This window comes from Vanellus vanellus, assembly GCF_965231255.1.
Source record: "Vanellus vanellus genome assembly, chromosome: 2".
Classification (NCBI taxonomy): domain Eukaryota; kingdom Metazoa; phylum Chordata; class Aves; order Charadriiformes; family Charadriidae; genus Vanellus; species Vanellus vanellus.
In genome coordinates, this window is record NC_138906.1 from 47,212,142 (window position 1) to 47,236,438 (window position 24,297).

Here is a 24,297-nt window from a genome sequence, read left to right on the forward strand (position 1 = left end):
GTTTTGGAAAATGGCTCTCCGGAGTACTACTACGCTGCTCTGTGCTCTGGAGTGTAACAAGGCAGAGCTCACATCCCATTTCAGGCAGTGTTTTTCTCATAAGACAACTGATCCCCGGTCAGCTCTGAAGACAGCGAAGTGCTACCCGTAGCCATTTATCATTTTTAGCCGCGGAAAAATATTTGATGAACTAAGTGGTTTAATTGGTGTAAGACCCATTGCTTAAGCAGCAGGCTTTATCACATGATCAAGTTAAAGACAAAGAAAGAAAATCCTACCAAAGCAGAGCCTAACCTGGGTACTGATAGAACACTGTCATCGTCTGCAGTAAACGACGCAGAGTCTGACAACTGAATTTATTAGAAAGAAGGATCTGGGCTCCGATGGATTCCGTCTTGCTGAAAAATTAATGGATTTATAAGTCTCCTTTGAGCTTTTTGAAACATTAATACCTATTTTTATTTGTATTACCTTGATTTTAATGATTGTACTCTTACATGTGAACTGTACGTAAATATTGACCTTATCAGATGTCCACTCTCTCCACTGGTGGAAGGTCCCTGGCAACTCCCTGTGCTCTACATTTTCTGCTGGACACAGAGGGAGTGTTGAGCTGATATAACTGTATTTTTGCTCCATTCATACAATTAGTTTAAGAGTATTTTTATGGAATAATTATCTGAACGTAGCGTAACTTGATGGAGGAGTGCTTTCTAAAATCAGATGAGTTGAGCACGAAATGTCATTTGTGCTAATCTGTCTGAAACTAGGAAAGTGTGAAATGTGCTGGAGGGAGGATTTATCTCTTCTGCAGTATTACAGACCAGGAAAAAAAATCTGTTTATTACACAAAATAAAATGTATTTATAACAAAATCTTAACTTAGTCGCACTCGTTCCTGGCTAAGTTAATGTGTTATTAATTGTGCATTTTTGGGTATAATTTGAGGGGGGGAGGACGAACTATCTCTAGCACTGCAGCCACTTAACTGTAACAATCACATTTTCTTTTTAATAGGGTGAGTTAATTTTTAAAGTGATCTACAGAGGAACAGATGGGGGAAAGAATTCTCTATGGGTATCTCCTGGTAGACCAACACTCAGAGCGCAGAGCGGTGGCTAGTGCCAGGCGCATCTACCTTGCAGTCCTTCCTCCCCTTGTTCTCCCATTATCTTATGTCTGGTGACCAGAAATGGAAAAGCAGCCTCTGAAGGTAAAAATTCCATTGGCGTTTGAGCTAGCCTTGCGTTGCAATCTGCTTTGTAAACAAAATCCTTGCTGGGCTGCAGCATCCTGCGGCGGGGTCCTGTCTTAGGGGGTTGTCTGTATGTCTGTGAGCACGATGTGCCTCCAGCAGCAAGGGACGAACGCGGCTGCAAAGAGAAAGTCGGGAGAGGAGTCCCTAGGCCACTGATCACGGTGAAAAACACTAGAATAAACTGCTGCCTCATCCTCTATGTTGTTTCCCTGCTGGCGTGTGAACTCTTGCTACGCAGGAAGCAAAAAACCCACTGGCTTCAGTTAAACTGGGATTTCACCCTGGATTGCATCATCCCCATATTTTCTCATTAATTATTGCTCCACTGCTTTATCTGTAAGAGCAAAAAGCAGCAACACATCAATCATAAAGCAGACTTGAACTGTGGCTTTTCCACATTCTGTGATTTTGGGAGGAGGTCTCAGAAAAGGGGGACTTGGAGGCCGGAGGCTGCTCTAGCGGGTGGTCGGAGGGGCTCTCCGTGCTCCTGCAGCATGCCCTGTCCTCCTCTCCTCTCCATGCACACACCCTGCTGCCGGCAGAGGGGCTTGGTACGAGCACCCGATATTTTTAATCCAAATTCTTAAACTGGAAAGTGTGCTTTCAGGTTACCAGCGAGAGTATAGCGTTAGTTCAAGCAGCTGATTCAGAGTCACTGCGGGGAATAATCCCACCACTGCAGGAGGACCTGCCTTGAGTGGCTGATGCTCCTTTAGGGTGCTAGATCTGCACTAGAAATGAAAGAAGAGCCCTGTAACATACAATTAAAAAAAATTTAATAATGGTAATTACAGCAGAGCAAATAGGACAGAAACTGGGAAAAAAAAAAACAACAATTTTTCTCTGACATATATTTTTCTTTAAAATATTGCCTACATCTGCTACTGACCTCTGAACTTCAGCACCACCCTCCTAGAGTATGCAGAAGCTGAACATTGATGCAGGAGATAAATGCGCTGTAGCTCGTAGTTCATGACGGTGGGAAGCATTTTTAACCTTTCTATTAAAGTGATTTACATAATAGATAGAGCTCATTTTGAGAGATCTGAATTTAGACATGCAAGAGATTGAGGGGAAAAAATAAACCTTAGTAAAAGCTGATGCCTTTTCATTTTTGAAGAATGAAATTGTTGTCTATTGTATTTATTACTAAGGACAGTAATGTTGTGTTTATCTGACAAATTTGGTTCCAGACCTTCAAAACAAGCTACGAGGTGCCCCAAAGCCGTGCTGTGGTAGCGCTGCATCTGCCTGAGCTCAGAGAAGGAAGGGTAGTGTCAGGAGCTGGTGGGGAACAACATACCCAGGAAGGAAGCCCACCACCTTCAGAAAAGCTCCTTCAGTGTGCGCACACATCAAATGTCTGCTACTGTACAGGGTTTTGCAAGACGTAGATCACAGAGATGAGAGATGACAGGGCGCTGTGAGGCATCAACGATGTTTCTGGGAATACATCTCAGGAGACAAGTATTAGCGTGACAGATACCGACATGCTCAGCCCCTGCTGCCAGCCATGCCCCAGTAGCACGGGTACCACGCAGGGCACCTCCCGGTGAGGATGCCAGCCATACCCCTGGCTCCCTGGGCCTTCTTTCCCCTCCACAGCAGCTTTGCCACAAGCAGCAGCATTTCTCCACACCATCGGGCCCGTCCCCAGCTCCTGAGAGCCACTGCTGATGTCCCGCAATGAGGTGCACAGGCCAGTGTGGTACATCATTGACATGTCTGCTCCTTTGGAACTGAAAATCAGCGATCCTGAATTGGAGCCTCATCTTTAAACCAGCTCCTCCAAAGCTGCCCGTGTCTGTAGGTGCAGCAAGTTGGGTTTGACTGAAACATGCTTGTTCCCACCTAATCAGGGAAGTTTCACGGGGTCTGTTTTGGCTCTGAAACCACACAACCCAAGCTAAACTGAAACACCCTCTCTGGAAAAAAATGCAGGTTTTTGAGCATTTTAGAGTTATGCTAAGAATTTTGGACTTGTGCTGGGAGTCCGTTTCAATTTCATCTGTATTTTAAGAAGTGCTTCAGTTGAGCCTACCCCCTCCTGGCTATCCCTCTTGGTCCTCAACAGCCACCCATATGCTCATACAACTGCATGCAAGGAGGAGCAGTATGTGCCTTGTTTTTTTTTCACAGCATATTATCTGCCAGGATGGCCCAGGAATGGATGGGCCAGACTTCCAGGTACCCGAGATGAACCTACCTCAAAAATAACACCATATTTGAGGAGATTTTGAAGCCCAGACTTTTCTACTAGCTGTCTCCGAGCACCCTGGGCCGCCAGCAGAGCTGGTTTGCCTTTTGTCCAAGCTGAGGAGTACTCTTTGAGGTAAACCATGCTAAATGGGCTGTGTCTACGTAGATTAGAAATTATCCACTCTGTCAGGAAAGGAATCCTTTAAAGAAATCACAAATTGCTTCAGTGGGCAGTGCCTGTCATGGCATTGCATTAGATTGCGCTTTATGCGCGACCGATCAATATGTTTGTGTATATGAGTATGTAAAGCTGCAGCAGTTCTTAGCAAATGCAATATTCATGGTGGTGTGGTGTCATGGGCATCTCTCCCCATCCCCCCCATGGCCACAGCAGTCTGCGGTAAATGCAAGACAGGCAATCTCATACCTTGCACCTTGGCCACCCTGTAGTGAGGATCCAGGAAAAGAGCAGGAAAAGAGTGATAAATTCAATATCTGACAGTTTGGCAGAAAAAATATATAATCAATATGTAGTCCAATTAGAGCAGTGGCCTGACTCTTGCAAAAGAGCTTTTTACCAGCTTTGCCAGTGATGGCACTTAGCAAAGGCAAGAGGAGGTTTCTTGAGAATGCGGGAGCCTGTGGTTCAGTGTGTTTTCCCCCACTGAAGAGCTCTGCCTAGAGAGGATCCAGGGTGTTTTCTTTGCTTGGTTACGTTTTCTGGGATTTTTGTAGTCCCTTCTTGAAATAAAGCTTTCAAAACATGTCTTCTCTGTTAATTTAGAATATTATTTTACATGTTTCACAGAGCACTTCCTATTTTGGTTAAGACAAGTTGTCTACCCTGTGGCAAAGCCAGACTTGACTGCTCTCCTGTTCCTACTTGTCACACTATGGAGAAGGGGTTTCTCACCCTCCTTCCCACCAGGCTGACTCCTTAGCCCAGGGCACCAGGGGGATCAAGCTGAGGGTGGGTGGCACTTTTGCTATCTCTCTTCTCCCTCACCCCTTGCACTCTGCTGCGTGCAGCACAGGCTCAGACCAGAGGAGCATTCAGGTCACAGTGCTGGGAAATGTTTCTAGTCCTCGGCCCATCCCGTCCATTGCCTCCTCCCCCATAACAACTACAACCCACATTTTCACACCTATTGCCTAGTTACATTAAATGGGAATTGTGTGCTCAGCTCTGCTCCCAGTCAGGACACAAGTGTTTCCCAAAGTGGCCATTCCTCTGGACACCTCCTTTTTGGGGGCCAGATACTTCAGGTCTCATGTTTAGGAGACGGGGCTTTCCTCTCCCCCACCGAAGCCACTGGCAACTGTGGGGGTTCAGCCCAAAGTACAAGCTTAGTCCCAGATAGCTGGGGGCAAAGAGAGGGTGGTCATTGCCTTCACTTCCACACCCATCTGAAACTATTGGTTCTTCCAGCACACGAGTTAGGAAACGTTGATTTACTCATCAAGATGGATGTGCACAGAGGTAAACAGGAAATAATATGCACCTCATAAGGCTTTTTCCCTCTGTAAATTTGACTTCTGATTCTGTTATGTCATAAGCCACCCCAAGGAAGGTCTAGGTTTTTTTTCCAGCACCTTGCACCGCTCCCCCAACATATCACTAAACCATTTTAAAAATGCAATTGAGTTGGTCCAGTTCCCAGCTGAAAAAAAAACCCTACCAATTGCATCTCACTTATCCTTCAGGAACCAGCTATGGGGCTTAAAGAGTGAACCCATGTTGTGGGTGCCAAATCTCATAGTTTATCATTAAGTTGATAATACTCTTCAGCCTCATTACTATTCTATCATTAGGATCTGAGTGGTTTGAGTGTTTGACTAAGTGGCTGTTTTTTCTCCTCAGAGGTATATGAGATGCTGCCTCTCAGCAAGGTGTCCTGAAAACCTTTTCTTAATGAACAAGTGATTAAAAGGTTTAAGTGCAAGCAAGAATCCAAAACACAAACTGCATTATCACAGAACGAGCCAGAAATAGGCTAAACCTCAGTGCCACCGAGATCACAGAGGTCCTTCACTCAGATGCTCTCGACACTCTCTTGTTTTGTCTCAGTGGTAGCTGCTGGGCAGGGTCCCGCGGGCCAGCTGTGTCATGGCCCAGTCTCTGTTGTGGATGGATGGCTTGTCCTCTGCCATGCACAGCAAAGCCACCCCAGGGCAGAGCTGGTTTTTCCCTTGTCCTCGTACATGCCCCCATTCCTTATCTCAGGCAGCTCAGGAGACCCTGAGAGCGTCCTGCTCCTACCAAGGCTGCATCTCCTTTGACTTGGCTGCCAGAAAAAGCAGAGCCAGGGAGTGAGAGAGAGACAGCCGGAGTCCTCGGTGGTTTGTACTTCTGTGTTATCTTTCACCAGGTCAGATTTTAATATTTCATGCGGAGGTGCAAGAAAATAACACCTGGGCTGCAGCAGTCAGCATCCCTTTCCCCAAGGAGCAGACATGGCTGCGGCAAACGAAAGCACATCACATCCCTTCTGGAAGGAGCGTCAGCCAGAGAAATGCAGCTTTCCTGGAGTGAAACCTGGATCCTTCAGAAATCAGGTGAAGTTTAGCCAGTGGTTATAGCAGAGATCAAATTTCACCTCATTTTCCTCACCAGATGCGAGTGTCATACAGAAATTCCATGACTGGTGTTCAGTGCTGCTTCTCCAAGGGACCCCTTGGTGCTGCCCCACTGTGGAAGCAGCCCGTGCATGGTATCACCTTCCTCCCCAGTGAGGTACAGGATGAAAAGTGAGGGTCTGAGGAAGCAACAGTGGATGTTTAACACACCATGTCAGGACCTCCAGGACCTCAGCATAGCACTGGTGCCAATGCCATGTGTCTGGTCAGCGCCCTTCTGGTGGCACAGGCTGCTTATTCTCAGAATGAAGAAAGGTGGAGAGATAAAAATAAACCCCTCTCCCTGACATCTGGTAGAAATTTCTCTTCCATTTGTTTCTATTTCTGCCCTCTTCTCCTCCCATTTGTTCCAGTAACTGAAACAGCAGCATGAGCTGACACTATCTGTCATTACCCACATCATTTTCAGTGACACTGGTTCAATTAACTGCCCTCACAGATGTCTTCATGCTCTCAAGAATGAAGTTTCATTTCCCCGGCTCTGGAAAAGCTATCTGTGGGGACAGGGTCAGCTTGGCTGTCTCTGGAGTCCTGGAGAGATGTCTGGTTGATGTGTGGTGTGGTGGCTCCATTGTTTCTTATTTCCTGGTGACCCCAAAAGATGTGGGTACCGGGCACCTGTACCATCACCAGCACCACGTCTGAGTTTCACAGCCACCAAGTAAGTTAAACCTCTGGTTTGGTCTTCCCAGTGGCTAATACCCTGTGCTTGTTTTCCTCTTGGTAAGGGGTTGTGACAGCCTTGCTCTACGAAGTGTCTTTGATGGGGCTGTCTGGGCAAGGATCTTCGCTGATGGCTGGGTCTGCCCAGAGCTGCCAGCGGGGAGGCAGGGCTGGTGCGGTGGCTGAGACATGAGGAAGAGCCGTCCTCCTCTCGGTACCACAACCTGGAGAAGAGCTGCCCAGTTTGCCTCTGTTTCTCTGTCGGTCTTATTCTGGAGCATCTTGTTTATTGCAATTCTCTTTAGTGACCAGAATTTAACGTCCTTTGTTTTGATTTAGGTTGTGGCTTCTATATAGATAGAACCTCGGCACTTATGACGTCCTTGTAGATTGTCATTAAGGGCTGTGTATTAGTTTCCAGTGCTGCCTATTTTCTCCCAAAGGGGCCTCTTCTCCTTCCAGTCATTCAAGACACCTGGGGAAAAGGAACATTTTGCATTTGCAGACACTGGGTTATGACCTTGCTTTAGCTGAAGAAGACCTTTGACAGAGGAGAGGTTAGTATAATCCAGGTTGTAATAGACTTATCCAGTCCTGGACATCGGTTAACATCTCATTCTTCTTCTCCTGAAGAGAAGAGACAGCACAAATCATCTAATGTACCTCGCTCGGGGCTATGGGCACAGCGCTGATTCACTGGAGAGCAGGAAATCCAGGAGAAATACTTTATTAACTTCTCACCCTGCTGGCAGTCTAGGTGTGTGGGGGGGGGCGGTGGGGGTGGAAATGGAGGCTTGGAATTAAAAGTCTGATAACTTGCCAGGGAGATGATGACAAAAATCAAAAGGGAAAGCACATTTTATTTGCAAAGTTCAAGAAGGGTATTACAATCAAGAAGAGGAAAGCAAATTGAAGCATTAAAAATAAAGCACTTGATAGGAGCTCTTTGAAAGCGTGGCTAAAAAGTGTTTCACTCAAAGTCTCTCATGACACCACCATATTCTCCCCCCTCCCCCCCCCATTCCTCTCTCCCCCACCCTACCCCGTCACATCAATTAATTGGATTACCTCTGTTTGCAATGCCAGCCCCGCTGCAGCTGTGGTGCTGCTGAACACAGGAGGTTATTCTGACCTCTGATCCCCGAAACCAGCTTGCTGGTGGTCCCTGACCCCGTGCTGAGCTGCGTGTCGCAATAAGGTTTATGTCACAAGCGAGGAAGGTTAAGCCACCGGGGAAGGCCCATTGAATATTGAATTTTATGGCACTGAATCTGTCAACAGTTGAGAATTTTGTCTCCTTCCTTCTGGGACAGGCTGACCCAAAGCAGCAGTGATGGGCTGGGGGCAGTCAGGTCCTCTGCTTAGTCCAGTGTGGATGGAGGTGGGGAGCTGGCAGAGAAAACCACAACTTTAGCTTAAGCTTGGTTTTTGTGGTCATCATTGTTCACTTGCGCATGCAGAGAGCTCGGGGACCCTCTGCTAGAGCCCAGGAGCCGAGTTGCCACCACCACTGCTCCAGTTTGCCTTCTCGCTGCCACAGACACCCCAGGGGAACCACCAGCACAGCTGGCTATTTCGTGTTCCTGTGGGCAGGCTTAGCTAGGAGAATGAGGGCAGGCATTTTTTTAAAGGTCAGGTTTATTCAAAAAAGGTGTTACCTTATCTTTGGAGACAAGAAATTCCAGTGGGAAAGTGCCCCCAAGTCAGGAGTAGGCCCCTCTGAGAGGAGAAGAGAAAACCCAATATCTTGCAAGTCTGCTGGTGTTTGTACAAAAATAACCGTCTCTTGGCGCAACACCAAAAGCCTTCTCCTCCTTCCTATCCCTGAGTCTTCTCTGAAAGCTTTAACTGGTGACACCTTAGGTACTTTGGGGTTTCTATTTAAAAGCTAAAAACTCTTTTATTACTCAGCTTCAGACAAAAGGGGGGATGTCCTGTGAGAAAAGTGGACTCTCTCCACCATGAGTACTTTTATAATTGTCCACTACCCTTCGATGAAGATAGCAACACTGTATTTACATGTATATATTTGCATAAGTATATATGTATATATTTCCTTCCAATCCATCAGGCTGCTATTTGGGTACCACTGCTGGGTACAGCTTGCGTGGCAGTACTGACACGAGGCAGAAGTGAGCTACCTGGTCCAGTTTTACTCAAGTGATATTCCAGCCCAGCCTGTGCTTTAGTTGCTGAGCCCAAAAGCTGTGAGGGCAGGGACACCAGGCCAGGCCACGCTCTGTTTAGCTTGATCTCAGAGCAGGGAATAGGAGAGGCCGTGGGGAAGAGGTGGGAGCAGGATGCGTGCTGCTGATGCTCTTCCAGAGCCAGGAGACCACCTCCAGCACTTCACTGTCAGAGACTTCCAGGGAGTTGGGAAACTCTCCGAAACTCATCCCTTCTCACAGCAGGGAGCCAGGGAAGAGCCAGGACTTTAAACAGTCAGCATAAACCTCAGCCAGACCGGTTCTTCAATGTAAGGTGCAGTTCTTCAAAAGCATAGCATAAATATTTCAACAATTCTTCTGACATTAAAATTACCCAGATGGGCTGAGATAAAAAAAAACTCAAACAAATACAATGCATCAAATTGCATTGCATCAAATCACCCCTGTGCACTGGGTACCCACCAGAACTGCGTGAATAACAGGTCAAATTGCATGGGCAGGTCACCAGAGCTCCACAAGAACACAGCAGGGCTCAAAAAGTTTCAAGGAAAGGCAAGCAAGAAAAGCTAATGCAAGAAACAGCTTCTCTGCAAGGCAGAGACACGGCAGAGCAGGACTCTGCCACCAGTAAGGGACACAGACATAAAAGGACCATGGGGAGGGCAGAAGTGAAGGTGTTGGAGATGCAGGAGCAGTGGGGAAAGGGTCCTCAGGGGTTCATTATTCACCCTTTCAGGTCTTGTCTAAGAAACCTGTGAAATCATCAATCTTGAAAGAAAATTAAATCTTTAAAAATCAGATTAATGAACATTAAATGTACACCTCCTCCCCCCCCCAAAAAAAACCCCACACCTTTTTTAGCCAAATGCTCTATGAATTTAAATAATTTGCTAGCACAAGGTGCTGTGGACCCCAAAACCACAAGTGAATTAAAAAACATGTTTAAACAAATATACATGCCTCTTGCTTGCTATTTGAAGCAGAATGCTGAGCTAGGGGATCCCTGAAAGAGTAAACTTTAAGTTCATCTGTTATATTAAATATTTCCATTGATTTTAAGGGCCCTTTAATTTTTTTAGTGATGCAGAGACCCGTTGACTTAATTTTGCCCAGTGTGGGGAATGCAAGGACTGAGCTGAGAGCAGGGCAGGCGGAGGTGGGACTGGTCAGGGTGGGAAGTGGGGGTCAGGCGCTTCCCTTGGGGGTCTTCAGCATCATGGGATGGGCAGGCTGGGACATATCTGACAGGGATATGGGTGGGACATCAGGGAAAGGGGGACAACGCTTCTCTGAGCCTGCCATCAAAATAAGCTCCTAAAAGCTGTTTTCTCTAAAATCCCAGGCTGACCTGACTTTTGCTGGGTCTTGGTAGGATGAGTAGCCCCTGGGAGGCACATGGTGGGAAGCTACACATACTGTCCAGGCTATTCCTTCCCAACTCAGACAGGTTTTGGTCTCCCCACAGAAGCCATTCATACTGTAGTTAACAGCCAGAAAAACTGGGGGAGGAAGTGTGTGGGCTTATGAAGGGCTGTCTATCTGAAGGGAATGAGATTAGTCCTAAAGTAAAAGCTTTATGAATACTCCAATGAGTTTAATCGTTCTGTTTGGTCGATATTGTTTTCCTGTACATTTCATATATGTTTCCATGCCATCCAGAGGGACCTGGACAGGCTGCAGAGGTGGGCCCAAGCCAACCTCATGCAGTTCAATAAGGCCAAGTGCAAGGTCCTACATCTGGGTCGGGGCAATCCCAAGCACAAACACAGCCTCGGCGGGGAATGGCTGGAGAGCAGCCCTGAGGAGAAGGACCTGGGGGTGCTGATTGACGAGAAGCTCAACATGAGCCAGCAGTGTGCCATCACAGCACAGAAGGCCAACCGTATCTGGGCTGCATCAATAGAAGTGTGGCCAGCAGGTCAAAGGAGGCGATTCTGCCCCTCTACTCCACTCTCGTGAGACCCCACCTGGAGTACTGCATCCAGCTCTGGAGTCCCCAGCATAAGAAGGACATGGATCTGCTGGAGCATGTCCAGAGGAGGGCCGCAAGGGTGATCTGAGGGCTGGATCAGCTCTCCTATGAGGAGAGGCTGAAAGAGTTGGGGCTGTTCAGCCTGGAGAAGAGAAAGCTCTGGGGAGATCTTATTGTGGCCTTCCAGTACCTAAAGGGGGCCTACAGGAGAGCTGGGGAAGGACTTTTTACAAGGGCATGTAGTGATAGGACGAGGGGGAGTGGCTTTAAACTGGAAGAGGGCAGGCTCAGATCAAACATTAGGAAGAAGTTTTTCACTTTGAGGGTGGTGAGGCACTGGAACAGGTTGCCCAGAGAGGTTGTTGAGGCCCCATCCCTGGAGGTGTTCAAGGCCAGGCTGGACGTGGCCTTGGGCAACCTGGTCTAGTGGGATGTGTCCCTGCCTATGGCAGGGGGGTTGGAACTTGATGATCTTCAAGGTCCTTTCCAACCTAAACCATTCTATGATTCTATATTTTTTTGGCTAGTATTTAGTTTTAATAGAACTAAACAAACCCAAATTGTTTGCCTGTTTAGCAGTATGGCAAATCGGCAGGTTTTTGCCTAGTGCTGGGAGCCTAGGCCGCAATCTCGGAAAACTGACAGTGGCCTGAGACTGTGCCTAAGACATCTTAGAAAACGAGTCTTAATAATCTTGTCCAATATTTTTGTGTTTACTTTTGTTTTATGTGTTAAATTTATAGCAGCAACATGAATTACAGGAATTCCTATAGCAAATTTTGAGGAGATAGCTTAGCATCCTCCTGCCGAGTTTCAGTCCATGGGTGTCTTCATAAGCTTTTATGCCTTTCTTCTGTTAAGTGAGAAGTTCAGGAATGCTTTTTTATGTTGACAAATGGAAAAGAAGCATTGCTGAAATGCATGCTTAAAAAGGGACTCTCCTATCTACTGTCCACCATTGTCCCCTTTGGCATTCATGCTGAGGTTCAGTGTTCACTGCCTACACCAAAAAGTCAACATTTCTAAAGAGATGCTAATGCAAATGTTAAAGTCAATGCTGATGTAGAAGTTACTCTAAAAGCCAAGACAAGCCGGCTGGATTGCAACGTACCAGTTATCGCTGCTCTGAGGGTGTGAGGATCCACTGTCTGTCCCCTGTGGGCACTGCTCATGGAGTAATGCACCCTGAGCCGCCTGATTTACCGCTAGGAGAAAGTCTGGTCGCTAATGCAAATTCTGGTCTGTTCCATACTGCACAGGTAACTTACCTCCTACCTCTCCTTCACGGCCCAATGCCTCGCGGAGACCCAACATTTCGATACCCCAGTCAGCGTGCCCCCCACTGGAGAGGTGGGTTTCCATGGGGGTGCGGGCAGTTGCATCCTCCCGCTGGTGCTAAGGAAGCACGTGGCAGAGTGTGTGCATGAGAGTGAGATGCACACACACATACAAGTGCACACACACACACACGTGTGCATGTATACGTGCACTCCTCCAACTCTGAGACATAAGCGATGAGCATGCAGGGGGAGGCAGAGAGTGAAGGGCACGCTTAGGTTTTGAAATTAGCCCGAGCAAAGACAAAACTGTGGCTTCCCTACATGTCCTGGGGAATTTCTGATGTGCTCCTCCCTTCTGGAGGAAAGGTTAATAACTGGGGCTGCTCCACCGGCAGCCATCCCTGCAGCCAGGCAAACATCCACAGCTGGAAAATGGGTCTGGCTCCATGGCATGGGATGCCCCATCCCTGGAAGTGTTCAAGGTCACGTTGGATGGGGCTTTGAGCAACCTGGTGTAGTGGGAGTTGTCCCTGCCCATGGCAGGGGGGTTGGACTAGATGATCTTTAAGGTCCCTTCCAACTCTAACCATTCAATCTATGAACTCTATTCTATTTATGGAAGCTGAGGCAAAGGCCCTGAGCCCAGTATGTGCTTCGGTCTAAGCACGGGCATATTGTCTCACTGTGGCTACCAGACAAGCTCCTGGGCTCACAAGGGCTTTGCCAAAATGAAGGTAAATATGAAGCAGGGGCTTTGGGGGAGACCTGGCACAGGAAGCTAACAGCAAAGCAAGGGAAAACAACCAATACGGTCTGAGATAAAATGAAGAATGGAAGGGCTGTGGGGTAGCAGCAGCCTTATCGGGTTTTTTTAGCCTCAATCTAATTAAAAGAGATGCATAATTAAAATGAAGCAATTAACCGTTCTGTAATTAAATACAAAAATAATTAAGTTGAAATTGAACATGATAACATCCAATTGTCAGGACAGGATTTATTTGTACTTTAATCTGATGAATTATTTTCATTGTTCTACTGATTGCGTTCCCATGGAAAGAAATCGGTCGTTCCTGCAACAGGGGAGACAGGCTGTTATTCCACGTCCTTTGGGCTTATTGAAACCCAAACTACTATTCAATGTGTATATGGACCGTGATTCCACAGAAAAGAATGCAGTTTTGCCAGTGCACCAAGGATTTCATGTTATAAGCGATGTATTCCATCGCATTTTTTTGCAACTATGTGGTCCGTGTAAAATGTAAAGCCCTTTGCTTAACCACTGCTTTTGTTGCTGCATAAATGGTGATGATCTGTGTAGAATTTCAGACAAGAAGAAATAAGTACAGGGACACAAAGTCCACTGCACTGTAGCAAGTGAAGGAACAAATTTACAACCACATTTTGACAGGTAGACCCTATTCTATTGATGTTTATGAACCTACTTCTGTTTCACTGTGCTAATGTGTAAGGTGTTCATGTGCTTTGTTAGACAGGGGCGTTAAAAAGTGGGGTTACATTTGCCCAGGTTAAGAGTACATCACTTATTCTGATGCTTTTGCAGAGTACCTAGGTTTAGACTTCACACCTTGAACGGGGGATCAAAAAAGTCTTTTCCTCTTTCTTTATGCCAACAGTGACAACTTAGTATTGCTCATCTCAGAACAAGGGCATGTCTTGGTGCCTTGCTTGTCTTCAGTGGAGCTGCGGTGATTTATGACATAACTGAAGTCATCTGGGCAAAAGACAACGAAGAACAGTTAGAAATACTGTAAGGATGGACATCCATCTTTCATTTGGACATTTTCAGCTAACAAATTTCTTGCTGGTGTGGGGATTTAGGACATGAGTAGTGTCCTTCATTGCTCTTTACTTGAAGCATATTGCTATTTGTGTAGCTTTTGGTCTTCTGTACTACAAGTCTTGTGCTTGCAACAGTGATGGAGTGAGCTGTGTCCTGCGTGAATATATATTAGAAGTTCGGTGGACTCTTCCAGACAAAGCATCTGTTTCACGCAGCTGCCTGTGACTGAGGGGAATGGCAACCTGTGGACCTTTTTGCAGTCTCAGTTCTGCACTTGAAAAAAAAATAACAATGCAAGTGTGGATTTATCTGTAAAAAGAATCATCTCAGTTAAGATGACAGGAACTGCCAAATTTTTCAGCCTCATTGGAGTCGGGATACTGGGCAAGGCCAACATTAGATTCCTCAAAGAGAGGCACAAGAAAACCAAGACAGGCAGATGTCAAATAATCTCCTGCTGCTGCTCACATAGTTCTCTAATACTCAGACTGGTGTAGGGCACAAAAAAAGAGTTTAGTACCTATTTCAGAACCTGTTGTCCAATTTAAGGAGCGAAGTTGATGGTGGGGGGTAATTAATAGGAAATCTGTACTGCAGAGAGAAACCCAGCTGTGATAATGAATATAAAGAAAAGTATGGTAGTGGAGAGTTGTATAGCTCAGAAAATACCCATCATATAGTAAATGTCATCTCATTGTTCAAGAAAATGATGGTCCTCCCCCACAAGGCTGAAAATATGATGCTAAATTCACATATACTGGAAAGATGGCAGAGAGGGAAAAACTCATAAATGAGAAACAGAGAGAAGGTTGAACAAGCTGATTTATGGGGAAAGATTAAAGTAACTAAACACACATCACTCACCTAAATGACATCTCGGGGGAACATAATTGCTGGCTCCAAGGACTTGAAGGATTGGGCACCAAGGATTGAGAAGAATCCCCAGGACGACGCAAAGCTGGGAGCTATATAGCGGGGAGAAATGGGTGAAACTGGATGAATGAAAATTCAGGTGGAAACATGAGAAATGGTTCCTTACAGAGGGGTTTCTTGGTGAAATCCTCTCCTAAGGGCGCAAGGGAAATCTTGGGTTCTTTGGCACTAAACTAGAAAAGCACTTGAAAATATACTAAAAGGCACAAACCTACATCTGCAGTGGGGGCACTGGGTAAGTTACAACTCTTTTCTATGCCTAAGTACTATGGCTTTATATTTTTTTTTTTTAACAAAGCTGGGCTATTCGTCCCTGTTCTATAGCATCTGCCTGCAACCCTTTGGTGCTCTGCGTTCAGCGTCATTCACGTCCCCAGCCCTGTCAAGCTCCGTGCACTGATACAGCAGATTCTCTGAGCTGAGTCACACCTCAAAGAGAGCCAATGCCACACCGCGACGAGATGACTTCTCTGCTTTGCACCCTGCAAGAAAAAGTGTCACTCGCTGATTGTACAGCATCTCTTGTCTTTCATGTAGTTCTGCTGGCAGCAGCAGCAGATGTAGCGGTCTGTTGGCACGCGCCGGCGGACCCAGCCCTGGGTGACAGCCAGTTGCACACATGCAGCAACTGGAGCAAAACTCCTGACCTTCACTTCCAAAGACGGGGACCTCTGCTGAAGGACCCGCCTGGTTAGCGAGCTCACAGTATTTGGAGGAGTTAATGCGTGTGGTTTGGTAAAGGATAGCAGAGTAAATGAATGTTTCCTTACCATTGACACCGGATTGCAGTCATTTCAGGTACATCGTAATGCTCAGAACACAAATTGAACTGGGACGTAAAGTCTCTTCAGAGGCAATGGTTAAAAATCTTTCAAAATCAAAACAGAACAAGGGTATTGGGACTGCCTTTTGCGCTGGAGAAAAATAGAGGGGTCCAGACTTTGTCCCATTATTAATTTGATTTTTTGATGGCGACCAAGCAGAGCTGGACTGGTCATCCTCCTCCCCAGCAAGCTCACAGACCCCACAGAGACAGCTGGTTATCTGAGGACAGCTGGTTCCCAAGCCCACCCTACATGGCACCAGCTGGGGGTAGGTACTGGAGAAAGGGTTGGGGGGGCGAACTGGACTGTGCCCACGCCGAGATCCATCCCAGCTCTCCTGCTGGGGCTGTGCCAGCCGGTACAGGTCAGGCCAGCCCCTACCTTGTGCTGGTGGCAAGGACAGAAACGAGATGTGCTGTCAGACTGAGGCAGGCAGAGGCTGTTCACTGCTCCAATCGTTAGGTGGGTAGAAATTGTTTGTTGCCTTGATCTGTGCTAGGTGACGAAGAACAGCCAGGCAACAATTTTTACCTCTCTGCCCTTTCTGTCTTGGGTTTTCCTGCATCTAAATTTTTACATGAAAAAGGAGGAGATGGGACAAAGCAAAAATGTTGTCAGCATCAAAAGGATGATAGTCTCTGCATGATGTATACTTTTTTCACTTTTACAAGATGACGCCTGCATCGGTCGGCATTTGCAATGCCTGAGAGCGCCCGTTACCAGCAGCCAGGATCCTCTTGACTGGCTGAGAAGAAAGCAGCGACGTAAACGTGTCAATAGAGCACCAGTGATTTGTCAAGCGGTTATAATGCAGTAATCAGGGGGGTGGAGGGGAGAAAACCCTGCCAAGACACAGCCAGCTCAAAGGGAGCCGCTGCTGGAACGTAATGCCGGGGCTCTTTCATCTGCGGGTGAGCCCGGTAACTTCCCAGGAGCCGTTCAGTGAGGAGGCAGTGTCGGCTCCCTGGGAGAGCCGGCACCCCCAGCACCCACACAGCCACCTCGTGCCACCGAGGGATGCCACAGCCCCTGGGTGCAGGCACACCCCCAGTGTCCCAGCAGCAGGGGAGGGTGCCGGTGAGCATCAGGACGGTCCTCCGAGCTGCCCGCAGCGACACTGCCTCTGGGATCATGTCAGAGACCCAACAACATCACCTTCTAGAAGGTCAAAAGAGTTGGTCTCATTTAGAGCTGGATTATTTGCCACTGAGTACCACTCAGCACCCGATTCCCGGAGCTGGCCTGACATCTGAAAAAGCATTCCAGTCCTTCTGTGGTACTCTCCTTTTTTTTTTTTGTTAATGCAGCACATTTCAGTTGAGAAAGGCACTTGAAAAGCATTGGTAGGCACAAATAAAAATATACCCATGCGGACAGGCAGCAAGGGAAGGAGTACTGCAGTCATGTGCAAAGTTGGGGGATACTTCTGCAAACCGGCCCCCACGGTCCTTAAAGATGGTCAGCCCCTCCCCGGGATTGGCAAAGAAACCTTTGGAAAAAGACATTTCCCCTGCATCCAGCATTGTCTACATTCCTCTCTTCCACTGTCAGACCAGATAGGCGCAGTATTGATTCATTACTTCAGGATTTTTGGGGGGGGGGGGCAGTGGCTGGGCTGCGTATTCCCCATGCTATCTTATCATTAATGCATTAAGGAGCTGAACAAGCAATAAGGGCAAATGGACTTCAAAACACGGAGAACTGTCTCCATAGGGCTCAGACTGATTTACGGCAATTACGTCTTGGCAGCATCGCCAAAGCCCATTAAGCCCCGCACCTGGCTGTAACTTGAACATCCCCCGGTTTCGAGGGGGGACTCGCCATTAGTCACCTCGGCACTGCCACGAACCCTTCTTCTCCATGATGGAAGGCGAGATGTAAAACAATGTGGGGAGGGTTAACAAAAAGTTAATAGGCTGCAGAGGGCAAATTGATCCGAACTTCAGCATCGGATACAGTTTCAGATACCGGGATGCTCTGCTGGCCTCCTTCCAAAGTCTGAGGGGAAGGGATTGGAGACGGAGCCTGGAGCCATTGCATTTGACTCGGGCTCTCCTTGTCTATCCGCTTTCTGTTTCATTACCAGAGGTGGGCTGGTTGCTCAGCTATTAATTTTCTTCCCCTGTTTTTGAATTTTTATTGCTTTTTAAAAGGTGTCTCTTTGTGACACCATTACATCGTCGGGGCAGCTGTGTACAAATCACCGAGAGAAAGCGCAGCGCTGCTGGAGCCGAGGGGAGGGCTTGTGCAAAGCCCTCCAAGGGAGGATGCTGCTTGCTCTGAGGGCCGGGGCGCGGGGAAGCTGGGATTGCCACGTGCGTGTTGTTTGCACCATGGCGGGGGGGGACGACACACACTGATAGTGGGGAATATCCCACCAAAAACACAAAAAGGAGGGATACTTCTGCAACATCACTGCACCGAGGACATATAAGGAGTCTCATGACAGATGCCAATGCTGGGACAGATGCGGATGGACAAGGTTTTTGGGGGGAAGGCAGCAAGATATTTCATTGAAGATACCACCAGTGCAAAAGACCTTCAGAGGAGTTAAAATTTACTCAGTGCTCCAGAAGTGTTTATGGCCTATGTAAAATTTACCAGAAAAATGTCAGATGTCAGTGGATTGTATTAAATGTAAATATTATACAACTTGCAGCCTCCGTTTCTTATTGCAGCTTGGCACGTAGCTCTCGTGGATCTCCTGTTTGAAGGGGAGTCTCTGGAGGTGCTGCTGCTTGACGGTGCGTTTGGAAAGGTTTCAGCGTGAGCTGTGCCAGCCCGTGCCTCCCCCTCGCCCCCATGCCGCACTGCCAGACCGACAGCTTATGGTGGCAAGCGTTTCTGATTCGTCAGAGAAGCCCACCCTGACATGTCCACGATGGAGAGTGCTGCGACACCGATGTCCATCGCTCCCAAACTGGCTGTGTCCTCGGGCAGTGTCTTGGCAGGGAGAGGAGCAGGCGGCAGAGGGTGGTTTCTTGGGTCCCACCATCACTGACTCCAGTCCCAGGGGCCGAGCTGGCTGGCTCTGCCCCGGTGAGGTGTCTCCTACAGGTGATGTGGGGAGGAAGGCGGGGGTGTACTGGCATTGTTGCTTATTCGGAAGAAGCTTCTGAAGTTCACTGTGGCGGTGGGATCGTGCAGGCGTTAAATGTGCTTGCATTTAATGAAGGCGAAGGCACGTTGTGCGGCTGTCCGGGGGGCTGGGGCAAGTCCCACCAAGGCTGAGCTGGGCTTGAAGCAGTTTTCTCCATCAGCTTGTCCCCAACGAGCCTGAGAGACATCTGGCGTGCTTACACTACTGCTGGACCGCTGTGCTAATCCGTTTTCTTGGATGTTTCACCAATTTAACAAATTATTGCTTCTTTGGCCTGGCCTGTGGAACTCAAATGCTGTGTTGTGCACAGGATATGACTAAGGGCTCGGTACATCTTTTCAGTATTAAGACGTCTTGAGGAGTTACGATGCTCAGTCATATCAATGTGTTTCCGCAGCTGGGCCGAGCCAGGGAAAGTGAGTCAGTGTAGTGCGCTGCAGCTGGTAGCAACAGATGCTGGGAAAGGACTCTGTGCCATGGAAATGATGTTGTGTGTTGCCCCGTTGTTCACTCTGCACGTTACTCTCGTGGTACCAGCTCTTATCAAAAAAAAAAAAAAAAAAACAACAAAAACCAAAAAACCCCACATGGAGGAATTTTTTTTTTTTGCCTGCTCCTCAGAATGTGTGACGGGAAAAAAACCCAACCTCAAACACTTCTTGCTACGACTTATATCATTTAGAGCTGCCGTGGATTTCAGCGTACTTTTCCCCAAAAGGATTAGCTTTGATAATACTGTTCCTGAAAATCCCTCTCCTGCATTCTCTGGGAAGCTCACTGGTACAGCAGGAGCATGTACACAAAACGCGGGAGCCTGGCCCATTCACGCTGCAAGATAAAGGTGGTTCAGAGTCACACTTCTCCTGTAAAAACCATAAATACGATAGCTTCTACAGATAGAAAGATTTTCACTCTGTGCTTTACACAGTGAGTTTACTATTTTTAAGTCAAGAGTACGTACACTGGTATTATCTGGAAATAGCTTCTGGAAAGCAGTTTCAGTTCCTGCAGACGTAAACAGGGATGATCCTCAAATACAAATTACATCGTGTTTTTTTCTACCACAAGAGAGAAGACCTATTAACAGTTCATTCATATGTTTTCCAGGAAGCTGAGGAATCCTGTTGATATTTGGAGGAGGCAGAAATTGCCCGAATGAGAAAAACCTCTCTAGTCATTATTGCAGAGCCACATTGCAGATTTGGCTTTGAGAACAGATACCTCTTGTGCAGATCAAAGAAACAAACTCGCTAAAACCGTAGAATGAGATAAGCACGTGCAATTCCTGCTGATGTTCACAACGAGCCCAGGCGCCGTGTGCTTGTCGGAGACCTTGGCCTTCATGAGAACGGCAAAATATTTAGCCATCTCCTCACTACTAAGCAGTTGAAAGATGCCCCAGCAGCTCACTGCATCTCCCGGCAAGCTTAGGCTCAAGCACGTACCGCAGTTCTGCATTTGGCTTCCAGAAGACGATTTGGGAAAAAAAAAAGCAGAATTTTCCTGCCTACGAAACTCCCACCAAATCTACCAAAAGTCGTTAAAATAATTTTAGGTGTTATTCATATGTTGTGATCTGGCTATATGTAAATGTGGTTGCTTGTCCCACAATAACAACAGCTGGGTATACACGGGAGAATTTCATACCAGGTTTAGGGCTTGTGTTTCCCCGTAGCGCTGCAAAGCCTTTCAGACTTGGGGTGCAGGAGGAGCACACTGTGAGCCCCCCTGGATACCTCCACTCTCCTGACAGAGAAAGAGCATGTTTTTTCCCCGTCTCATTTGACATATGCAATAAGAATACTTTGCTTTCAACCTGTTAAAGCAAGCGATTGCTGCAGCAGTGAGAAGATCTCCTTGGACGGACACAGTTGAAAGGTTAGAGGTGTTTATTGATTTAATAATTCTCACGTTCTTTCTCGACAGATTATCTTTCCAGAGACATTTGCAGAGGCAGAGCCCAGAAGTGTAGGAGAGCATCTCCGATACGTTAGGAAGGCAAAGGACTGGGGGGAAAGGTAATGAATTTCTCTGGTCCTGACCTATTAAGCCCCTGGTGCAGATTGGAAGATAGAATAGGAAATCCATGTACCTATTTTCTATAGGGAACATTTATAAGGACATTGTTTACGTTGACCTTTCACACCAAGGTCGTGCACCACTTCGTATTACATATTGGTTAGTCCATCACTGGTGCAGACAGCAGGGAGGGAGAGATCACGGCTCAGGACCTTCTTCCCATGGGAGCTGGTGAGCTCGTGGGCTGGGGGGAACTGTGTGTCCTTTTCTGAATGAGGGTAAAATGCTTTTCTAGAGGCAGAAGAGTGGGATTGCAACCCCAGAGTACATTGGTCCTGAGTGGCAGCAACTATCAGACGCCTGCAAACACACTGTGGGCTTCCCCAAACCAGGGTCACCCAGCCCACTGGAGGGATGAACAGCTCGGCCAAAGTACCCTGCTTTCCACTGCCATCTCGTTACCATTTTTGGTCATTTTTCAGGGCATCAGAGGGAATCAACAACAGCCCTTCATGTTCCCCTTCAGCTCCTTTCAGCAATAAAGGGTTTGTTACATGTGGGGAGGAAGCTGCATACATCTGGGAGCTGTTTGGCACAGGCTGAGTGCCTACAGAATTTTGTCACACCTCCCAGCCAGACCATGGCAGCGCCTGGGACCTCGTCCTCTCGCCACTGAGATCAGTCAAGAACGATGCGCTCATTTCCATGATTTCGCTGTATCGACTGAAAATTCCTCTTCTGAGCACCTGACCCCTCCTCTCACTGTAGATTTGTTGTCCTTCACAACGGATTGTAGCCAGTGGGTCTTCTGCCCGAGTTTTGGAGTCAGAGTGGGACCTTCCTGAGTTGCACTCCGTACCCCCGCAGCCATGGGCATGATGAGACCTTTAATGGGTTGCTAATTGCTCTGATTACAAGTCAAGACTGAAGAGGAATTGTTGGATGATGAGCTCCCTGGCAGACAAGAAGATACCAGTGGAACATTTTGGATGAATAATTCAGTAGGCAGGAATGGGAAATGAACAAGTCTTCAGTCTGCTAAAGGGAATTAAAAAAAAAAAAAGACCAAAGAAAAAGAGAAGACTTCTCCTGCTCGAGTGAGGCAAACCCCTCTGAGCTTGGGCTTCAGCTTGAGAACAGCAGCACATCCTGGCCAAGCACCGCGCCGAGCCTTAGCATGATTGCATCACACCGGGTTACAAAACACTTCACAAAGAAGAATAAAACCCACCTCTCTGTGGTGACCATTGCAGCTGAATGAGAGCTCACAGGCTCAGGTTCTCATGTGCTGTAAATCCCTCAAAGTCTATTCAGCTGAAAGAACATACGCTAGTCACAAGCTAGCAAGCCATGAAAGCTAGGATAGAGATTTCTCTTTGGGGAAGATGTTAAACGGGGGTTTTTTTGCATGTTCTTTTTTAGTTTTGTGTCAGTAGCGTTGGAAGGTCTTAGCACAAATGTGTTTTTGTAACACAAAGAGGAACTTTTTGTGAGTGGGGCTTTTTTTGTTTCCATACCAGGGGACGACATGCAAGTACAAATCTTGGTGCAAGACAGGAGCATTTGCAGTGAGGGCTGCTTTTATTTCCTACTTAAATGTGCCAATAGCAGTGCAAAACTTTCTCCCTGTTCATGATGCTGGAGTTGCGATATCTTTTTTTCTCTCTTTCCAATTACTCCTCTCACCCCCATTCTGCAGATAGAAACTAATTTAATCTCTTCGCTAATGAAGGTCTCCTGTCTTAATCCAATGGTGACAACGGCGGCAAATATTTCAATTAAAACTGCGTTCCGCAAAATAGCTTTATTCATTATATTGTCTGCCTTCCTTTGCAAGAGAAGAACTAATTGAGAACAGCCATGTGAAGGACTTGCATCCAGAAGTCTGAAAATAGAAATATGCTGATTACTCTTCCAGTGGGGAGAGAGGCAACTGCCCAAGCTATTAGAGCAAACAGCCAGGGTAGAAAGCAGCAAACGGGAAACACGTGTGCCAAGAGTCAAAGGCTTCAGCCATTGGGCTGGGTCCATTCTGGATAAATTCTCCACCTTCTTGAGAGGTTTCAGTGCCGCAGGCTGTGGAGGAGCCGATTCACCTGGTTGCTACAAAGCTGTGGTGGGTAGGTGGGTCTGTGCAGAGGAGCTTTGGACTTTGCTTCTGCACTGAAGCCTCAGGGCACTGCCCATCAGCTGCTGCTGGAGGCTCCCACACCGGGGGCCAAGGAGGAAACTTTTGGTTTAGGCTCCATTTTCTCTACCAGTTCATGTGCATAACTCAGCTTATGGTACCTTCTGCAGTTTGCTTCCTCCCTTGTCGCCAAATTCTGGCCCTGGTTCATTTGTACGAAACTGATCTCATTTGAGACTTGAGGTCTTAAAGCCAGCATGTGTGGCTTTGCATCCAACCATTACTTTTTTTCTTGGGAAAAGTAGCTCATGTGAGGAGATTATCCTAAACTCCATGCAGTTCTTCTTACAAGCAAGGACAAAAATAATTTCCCACCTTCATTTACAGCTACTCTTAGAGAAGTTAAACGCTTGCTAAGACAAAGACTGGACACCCGTCTCCCTGGTAAAGAAAGATTTGTTTTACTTGGGACCCGATTGAATCAGTGAATTATACACTGAAATCTTTTGTACTGAAAGGCAGCCAAGTTTACAGTTGAGTACATTCTTAACAAAAAAACAACAACAAAAAAAATAAATGAATGGCTGCAGCATGGTGTGTTGCAATCATTATTCTTGAGCAGAGAGGGCGGCACAGATCCCTACCCAGACGCCTTGTGGCAGTGTAAAAGCACGGACACAGGCATAGCATGCTACATGCTATGGGATTTTCTTTCTCTGCTCGCCTTACCCAGAGGCTGATAGGCATCACGAACACCTTGCAAGGCTGTGGCTCAATTTACCGTCTCTTTCCAGATAGTTTCAAGCAGGCTTTTTAAAGAGGGTGATGGATAAGCTGGTAAATGTGTGCAGCTGTTGGTAGAGCTCATCTGTCTGATGATGTCTAGTGGGATCTAATATGCAATTATAAGGAGAGGATTAAAGTCCAAAGTTTTGGTGTCCACCTGCAGTAAACCCACAGTTTTCAGACAATGCAGGATTCTCATGTCTACTTCAGTATCAAACACTGAAAGAACATTCGTCCTTCGTACCACACCGAGCGCTTTCACCATCGCTCGGGCTCCTTGTTGCATACTTCTGTCCCTGGATATTTGTAATTTTAGCTGCTGTGATGTCCTCAAAGGCTCTCCTGCAACACAGCCACCACAGCCTGACCCCCATGTACTTACCAATTTATCCATCGTGGAAGAATACGACACCTATGAGGGCAGTGTTTGCAGCACGGGGGTCTTTGGTGAGGTCGGAGTGTGCCTCTCACTTTCGAGTGTTGGACATCCCTCCTTGGCCACTCCAGTATTATTCAGGAACCTCATTCT